Source organism: Bufo bufo, chromosome 1 (assembly GCF_905171765.1).
Source record: "Bufo bufo chromosome 1, aBufBuf1.1, whole genome shotgun sequence".
Taxonomy (NCBI): domain Eukaryota; kingdom Metazoa; phylum Chordata; class Amphibia; order Anura; family Bufonidae; genus Bufo; species Bufo bufo.
This window is the reverse complement of record NC_053389.1, coordinates 821,919,091-821,928,099: the sequence shown is the minus strand read 5'-3', so window position 1 is coordinate 821,928,099 and position 9,009 is coordinate 821,919,091. Positions and strand designations below refer to the sequence as shown.

Here is a 9,009-nt window from a genome sequence, read left to right as displayed (position 1 = left end):
ACAGTCTGGGACTTGGTGTCACCCTTATTTGGCAAGGGGTACCATCTTTAAGTGGACAATTTGTACACAAGTGTCCCCCTCTTCAGGCATTTGTTTTTATAACAGATTGGCTGCTGTGGCACTGCGCAACCTAGTCGCCGGGGCTTCCCCCAACGGCTCGTTACCACCCATCTTGCAAGGGGGGAGAGGGCTGCCTTGTGTAACGAAGAACTGCTCGCGGTGAAATGGAGAGACAAGCGTGACGTTTACATGCTCTCCTCCATTCACGCAGACACGACAATCCAAATTGAACGAGCAACCCGTGTCATTGAAAGGCTTCTCTCGGTCCATGACTATAATTTGCTCATGGGAGGGGTGGACTTCAAAGACCAGATGTTGGCTCCTTATTTACTTTCCCGCAGGACCAGACGCTGGTATAAGAAGGTGTCTGTATACCTAATTCAATTGGCGATGTACAATAGTTTTGTTCTCTACAGTAAGGCTGGGAGAACAGGATCCTTCCTCAAATTTCAGGAAGAGATCATCGAGAACCTCCTGTATCCAGGAGGTTCCGTGGCCCCAACCACCAGTGTAGTGAGCCGTCTACACAAGTGACATTTCCCCAGTGTCGTTGGTGGTACCTCAAACCGACCGCCACCCCGAAAAAAATGTTGTGTCTGTAGCAGGAGTGGAATAAGCTGTGAGACCCGCTATTTCTGTTCTGACTGCCCTGACCACTCTGCCCTATGCTTAGGGGAGTGTTTCCGGAAGTACCACACACAGGTACACTTAGCATAGGGATTGCGTTACACAGGACAGGCACACAGGGTTATTAGGGCCCTTTCACTCACCTCTCCTTTCACCAGGGACAAAGTGCATAATGTACTTCGCCACATCTCTGGGCGATTTGCGCTTTGCACATTGTCCCATGGGGAAGGAGAGGTTTGTCCTATAAAGGTAAAAAAAAAAAATCACCGGCAATGATTTATTCATCCACATCAATTGATGTGAATGGAGAAATCAAGTTTGCCAGGGCATACGAGCTAAGTGGGTTTGGATGTTGGGCGGAGCTCCTATGTCCTGGCAGACGCCTTTCCCCTCCTTTTTTTGGCAGAGATTTTTTCATCCACATTGATCGATGCGAATGAAGAAATATGTGCCGTTCATTTTTTCTTTCAGCCCAGAGGCTGAACGGAAAAAAAAAATCTCATTACCCGTATGCTCAATATAAGGAGAATAGCAGAAACTCCTAATGCTGGCCATACATGTAATGATTGCGGAGACCCTCAAATGCCAGGGCAGTACAAACACCCCACAAATGACCCCATTTTGGAAAGAAGACACCCCAAGGTATTCGCTGAGGGGCATATTGAGTCCATGAAAGATTGAAATTTTTGTCCCAAGTTAGCGGAAAGGGAGACTTTGTGAGAAAAAACAAAAACAAAAAAAATTCTGCTAACTTGTGCCCAAAAAAAAAAATCTTCTATGAACTCGCCATGCCCCTCATGGAATACCTTGGGGTGTCTTCTTTCCAAAATGGGGTCACATGTGGGGTATATATACTGCCGTGGCATTTTAGGGGCCCTAAAGTGTGAGAAGAAGTCTGGAATCCAAATGTCTAAAAATGCCCTCCTAAAAGGAATTTGGGCCCCTTTGCCCACCTAGGCTGCAAAAAAAAGTCACACATGTGGTATCGCCGTACTCAAGAGAAGTAGGGCAATGTGTTTTGGCGTGTCTTTATACATATACCCATGCTGGGTGAGAGAAATATCTCTCTAAAATGACAATTTGTATAAAAAAATTGGAAAAGTTGACTTTTAGAGAGAAATGTCTCTCACCCAGCATGGGTAAATGTAAAAATACACCCCAAAACACATTTCCCTACTTCTTCTGAGTACGGAGATACCACATGTGTGACACTTTTTTGCAGCCTAGGTGGGCAAAGGGGCCCAAATTCTAAAGAGCACCTTTAGGATTTCACAGGGAATTTTTAACACATTTGGATTTCAAACTACTTCTCACGCATTAGGGCCCCTAAAATGTCAGGGCAGTATAACTACCACACAAGTGACCCCATTTTGGAAAGAAGACACCCCAAGGTATTCCGTGAGGGGCATAGCGAGTTCATAGAATTATATTTTTTTGGCACAAGTTAGCGGAAAATGATGATTTTTTTTTTTTTACAAAGTCTCATATTCCACTAACTTGTGACAAAAAATAAAAACTTCCATGAACTCACCATGCCCATCACGGAATACCTTGGGGTGTCATCTTTCCAAAATGGGGTCATTTGTGGGGTATTTATACTGCCCTGGCATTTTAGGGGCTCTAATGCGTGAGAAGAAGTCTGGAATCCAAATGTGTTAAAAATGCCTTATGAAATCCTAAAGGTGCTCTTTAGAATTTGGACCACTTTGCGCACCTAGGCTGCAAAAAAGTGTCACACATGTGGTATTGCCGTACTCAGGAGAAGTAGGGCAATGTGTTTTGGGGTGTATTTTTACATATACCCATGCTGGGTGAGATAAATATCTCTGTCAAATGACAACTTTGTATAAAAAATGGGAAAAGTTGTCTTTTAGAGAGATATTTCTCTCACCCAGCATGGGTAAATGTCAAAAGACACCCCAAAACACATTGCCCTTCTTCTCCTGAGTACGGAGATACCACATGTGTGACACTTTTTTGCAGCCTAGGTGGGCAAAGGGGCCCATATTCCAAAGAGCACCTTTCGGATTTCACTGGTCATTTTTTACTGAATTTGATTTCAAACTCCTTACCACACATTTGGGCTCCTAGAATGCCAGGGCAGTATAACTACCCCCCAAGTGACCCCATTTTGGAAAGAAAACACCCCAAGGTATTTCGTGATGGGCATGGTGAGTTCATGGAAGTTTTTATTTTTTGTCACAAGTTAGTGGAATATGAGACTTTGTAGGAAAAAAAATAAAAATAAAAAAAATCATCAATTTCCGCTAACATGTGCCAAAAAAATAAAAAATTCTATGAACTCGCCATGCCCCTCACAGAATACCTTGGGTTGTCTTCTCAAAGTCCCCGATTACCAGAGCTGGACACCTTGCTTTGGAGGCAATGAAATCTGTCAAGTATGACATGACGTAAATAGAAATAGTTTGAGGAACATACACAGGTTGAGTGGCGAGAGCCACAGCTCAGTCTGGCCTCTTATTCCCTGCCACAGCTCTGTGGTGGTGTGCTGTTTGTCCCCTAAGCATGTTGCTGCTTCCCCACTGCAGTGCTACACTGATTCCAGCTACTGGCTGATGATTGACTGGTGCTGCACACGGACAAATCGGAGATGGAGTTGGAGGAGGAGAAGTAGAAGTGGGGTTTGGAGCCACTAATGTAGGTGCTGGCGGAAACCCTGATCAACGTAGGGCACACAATGGAGTTGGTAGCACCTGTGCCATCCCAGGGTACGACTCGCTCCCGGGGAATCCACAACATTCATCCAGTTTGCCATCAGGGAAATGTAGCTTCCCTGGCTGAATGCACTTGTCCATGTGTCCGTGGTTAAGTGGACATTCCCAGTAACTGCGTTGGTCAGGACATGTGTGATGTTACGTGACACATGTTGGTGTAGGGCGAGCACGGCACACCTTGAAAAATAGTGGCGGCTAGGGACTGCGTAACGCGGGATGGCCGCTGACATCAGGCTGCGGAATTCCTCAGTGTCCACAAGCCTAAATGGCAAGATTTCCAGGGCCAGTAATTTGAAAAGCTGCGCATTTTGTGTTATGGCCTGTGGGTGGGTGGCTGGGTATTTTCGCTTGCGTTCAAAGTTCTGGAGTAAGGACATTTGGAAACTGTGCTGGGACACAGAAGTGTATGTGGTCACTGATGGTGCTTGCGAAGGTCCAGGGGATGAGGCATTCGGGCCTGCGCCCTTGACAGTGGAATGGCCAGCACGTAACATAGGGGAAGAGGAGTCAGTGGTGTGACCCGCAGACACAGATTGTGGACCCAGGCGTCCGTCCCACTTATTACGGTGCTTGGATGCCATGTGGCAGATCAGATCATGCTTGTATGGCTCAGGTTGCAAACCACTATTCTTTTGTCGTCCGCACTTTCCTCAAAAAATTGCTGTGGAACATCTACCCCTTGACAAGGGAGAATTCTGCAAAGGGGTTCTCCGTGGAACAGTTGCGGGCCTGTTTGGTGTGGCCCGCCTTCTCCCTTTTGGCACCCCACTGCCTCTTCCAGCCTGTTGCGGTGCTGCAGATTCCTCCCCCACTGTACTGCTGTCCTCGCTCAGCATTCCATCTTCCCAGGTTGGGTCAGTGACCTGGGTCGCAAAGTAGCGGCCCTTTAGGAGCAGCATTCTCATCCTGTTTCCTTAAGCTGTTAGGCCTCATGCACACGGCCATTGTGCGGCCGTTCCATGCATTGGGCACCGCAATTTGCATTCCCGAATGCACGAGCAACATCCGTGTGGCGGCCGGGACGAATTCAGACCCATTCAATTTGAATGGGTCCGTGATCTGTTCCGCACTGCATCTCCCGGATTGCGGACCCATTCAAGTGAATAGGTCTGCATCCGTGATGTGAGGTGCACACGGCCAGTGCCCGTGTATGCGGGCTGCAATGCGGCAATGGCCGGGCAACGACCATGTTTAAGAGGCCTTAAAGTCATATAAACTAAAAAATGGTACCAGTAAAAATTACAGCCCCCCCCCAAAAAAAAAAAAAAACCCTGTGAACAGAAATGTAAAATATCGAATTAGAATATCAGACTAAAGTAATTCAGCAAATTTTTTTTTTATGGTTTTACTTTTTTAAAACATTAAAGCACAATATAACCCTTATAAATTTTATATTGCCATAATCATACTCACAGTCACAGAATAAGGTCATTTTTAGCACACCAGGAACTCTGTAAAAACAAAACCCCAAAAAACAAGACGGTATTGCGATTTTTTTTCACCCTACAACTAATTTCTTTCCTGTTTTGTAATAAAAGTTATAGTAAAATAAATAATGCCTTTAAAAACATAACTTGTCCCACATATGAATTTGTGAATGGAAAACACAGTACAGCAATGAGTTTGTAGGTTATTCCTGTGTTTGCTTGAGTTTCCTCTCGCACACCAAAAATATGCAAATAGGCACATTGGCTTCTTATGAAATTAATCCCGGTGTGTGTTGGCTTGAGCACCTATATGGCAGCCACTGACTGCCCAGGGCGTTTCCCCTTCAACACAACTATTCCTGTGAGAAAAGCACATTAGAAATTGTTTCGATGAAATATGACTGTGACCTTAAAGGGATATCGTATTTGCATGACGTTTTCATGTTACTCCTTTGAGGAAAAAAGTAGCTTGAAAATTGGTCTGAAATCCCAGCATCTATCAATGAAAGAAAAAAATAATTGACTCATTTGTCTGCAGTGATTTCATAGTGAAAATAAGCCACTTAATGCATCCCTTAAGGACAGAGATTTCAGGCTGATCTTTTTTAGTGTAACAGAAAAAGTCTAGATCTTGCCAATGACTCACACGACCGTAGTTTAAATCTGTGTCCAATCCACATTTTTTTGCAGATTGCACATGGTTTTATTAATTTTTATGGGTACACAAAAAAAAAAAAAAAGGACATCACAATAATGTCATCCATGTGTCCACATCTGTGTGTCTGTTCCACAAATTATAGAACATGTCCAATTCTTGTCCGTATTGTGAACAATAATTTAATTGAAGGACATTAAGCAGCACCACCTGGTCTTCACCATTTAAACTTTAAACAAGCATCCTCGACTCCACTGCAGGGAAACCACTAGGCTGGTACCTCATAGAGTAGTCTATGTTCAAGAGACTGTTGTGATGGCTTGGTGGTAGTTTGCCGTGACACTTTCGCTGCGCATTATGGTTGCCAGTGTTGTTTGATGAGCATGTGTGTGCACTTCCCCTTTAAGGTTTTCTTTCTTCCCTTTCTGGTATGCATGGGGTTAAGAGGTGTGTACGGTGGAGCTGGGTGTGGCCTCATGGCTCTTATGTTCTGGAGTTGCGAGCCTGAGGTCAGATTGTCTTGAGTGTCTTGAGGAGCTGGTGCTATTCCATCTGCCAAGTCCTTGAGGGCCACCATATAGGACATCGATGTCACCTCTTTGTGTCTGTTTCTGTTACCCTACCTCACTTGTGTGTTTGGTGTTGGTTTATCTTTGTGGTTTGTTGTTAGGTCTGGTTTGGTGTTTCAGGTCAGCATGAATGCCAGACATATCATTTTTATGTCCTTACCTTTGGAATGGGTTCCCTGGAGTTCCCCGCAGGGGAAACTACAAGGTTATGAGCCTTGTGCCGCCATGGTTAATGCCTCATGTGGTCTAGGTTGTTTTTACTGGATTCTCTGTTTGTTGTTTGTGCTGGGTCCTGCCTGGTATGTGTGTTTGGGCCTATGCGCAATTCCAGGATCCAGTGGTAGCCGCGTGGACGGCTCGAGTTCCTGTTGCAGCTGTCAGTTAGGTGTCCATGTTGGCAGTGGTGTTTTCTGCCTCTGGACACTTACCTGTCATGTCGTCCACTACTGGCTGCTTTCTTCCCCTTTGTTGCTAGGCCTGTTGGAGACTCTGGTTCCTCTGTGTCTTGGAGGAATCGCTTGTCTTCACCTTCTGACGCCATATTGCAGGGACCATTAGGGTCAGTAGGGCCCAGGTTCAAGAGTATGAGCCCCCCTACCATCATGGGCGGCTCATACAGTCAGAAGGTCAGGGATAGGATTTAGGAATGCTTAGTTGGTTTCCAGCTCCCTTTTCCCTGTTTCCAGGCCTAGCTGCTACCTTATTTTCCCCACATTGTACGTTTCCCCCACTCCCCACCGTGACAACTGTTGACCCAAGAGAGTCAAGAGACACCAGTGCAGAGCACAAAGGCACCAAGGGATCAGACAAAACCATAATCATGGGTAGGCCAAGGTTATGGCAGGCAGAGTTTTGTGCAACCCAATATACAGCCCAAGGTCAGGGAGAGCCATTCGGGTTCAGTACAGAGATCAAGCAGAGGTCAGGAAGCAAAAATTTAAATCCAGAAATCAGGCAGAAGTTAGTACATGGACAGGCAAATAACCTAAGTTATTAGAACCTATTGCTCAGGCACCTTCCCAAAGGTTATAGTGCCTTATGCACCACAGGGTGAGTGATGGGCCTTTAAGAGCAAAAGGAAGTGTGCACAACAAACAGGTCTCAGTCTACATGGAGGTGGATGGATCAGAGCTACTTTGGGGGCTGGGCCTGCCAGGTAAGATGAGAGGGATTCCGGGGAAGGTCTAGATCAACATTGCTGGAGAGTGAGATGACAGCCATTCCCACCCCCAGAAGGAGTGGACTGCCAGTGGACATGGAATGCCACCATTAGAGTATGTAAGTGACAGAGCTGCTTTAGATAATCCTGAAGCTCCATACCTGTAAGTTTTCTGTTTACTGTTTTTTGCTATGTAGATAAAATGTTCCCTGCATGGCTTTCCTAATATCTTTATTTCTTAAACTGTATATAACAGGATTGACCAAAGGAGTAAATACAGAATAGAGCAGGGATAGGATTTTACTGATGGTTGATCATTGTCCTTTTGTGGGGAAAACATAAACACTGAATAATGTCCAATAAAATATGGCGACCACAATGAGGTGGGAGCTACAGGTGGAGAAGGCCTTCTGTCTACCAGTACTGGATGGGATCCTTAAGATATTAACAATAATACACACATAACATTTTATAATTATTGTGCTAGGAGCAATAACGAAAGCAATACTTAATACATAGATCTCTAAATGGACAATGAAGGTATCAGAACAAGAAATTTCCACTAAGGGAACAATATCACAGAAGAAATGGTCAATGATATTTGATGCACAGAAGCTCAGCTTTGATGGTGTTATGGTGACAATGATTGAAACCAAAAAACAAAAAACCCAACTCAAAACAACTGATTTCACACAAAATTCACTTGTTATAATAGAAGTGTAACGGAGGGGATTACAGATGGCCACATATCTGTCATAAGACATCACTGTGAGGAGGATACATTCAAATACTTCTGAGACACAGAAAAAATAAAACTGAGTGATACAACCTATAAAAATAATTGTTTCTCCATTATTCAGTAGAATGTGGAGCAGGTTGGGGACAATATTTGTGGTTAATAAGACATCACTGATGGACAGTTGTGATATGAAGAAATACATTGGAGTGTGTAGGTTTTTACTGGTGGACACCAGGATGATGATCAGGAGATTTCCATATATTGTTGCTCCAAACACCAAAAGAAACAGAAGAAATATAATGTTTCTTAAAAGTTGGTTGCCTGGGAATCCTAAGAGGAAGAACTCTGTAAACATAGTCAGATTTGTCTGAAAAGGAAAAAAGACATTAAAGCAGCATAATTAGACTCCAAATTACACCAAGTCAGACTTTATTATACACAACAGTAGGACTTGTGGGATTGTCCAAGGATTTACAGAACATGGAGAAGTTACCCATTTCCCTCTATATTTCTCACCCTTGCATGCAACCATACATTACTTGCCTAACACAACTAAACCGAAGATCCTACAGCTTCCTTGTAGGCAAGTTGCCAATGTTTAACTTGTGGTGGCAACTGGCAATCAACAATTAAAGGGGTTGTCGATTTTTTTCCTATTGTGACCCATCCTCTGAATTAGGTCATCAATATCAGATTGTGATATTGATGACCTATCCTGACGATAGGTCATCAATATAAAAAGCGAACAACCCCTTTAATCCTGAGAAATTGAAGTTTCAATCTGATACAGTGAAAAACAATGAGTCAAACTGAAACACCCCTGATGAGGCTGGTGCAAAATGTTCATTGGATTTCTGGACAGTGGGATCAGAAATTAGTATAAAGAGTGGTGGGAAGTGTGAATGCTGTTGGTAGCACTTTATTTGTGCTGTTGTATGAAGAATAGAACATGCCCATAATGAATTGAATTTGATATTATATGGATGATATACAGTTAGGTCCATATACGGTATATTTGGACATTGACAAATTTCGTTT

The 9,009-nt window shown here is 43.9% G+C and overlaps 1 pseudogene; it reads right to left on the bottom strand.

Moving 5' to 3' along the window:
• Positions 1–7,408: 7,408 nt before the first annotated feature.
• LOC120989531 lies at positions 7,409–8,468 on the bottom strand (annotated as a pseudogene).
• Positions 8,469–9,009: the final 541 nt, after the last annotated feature.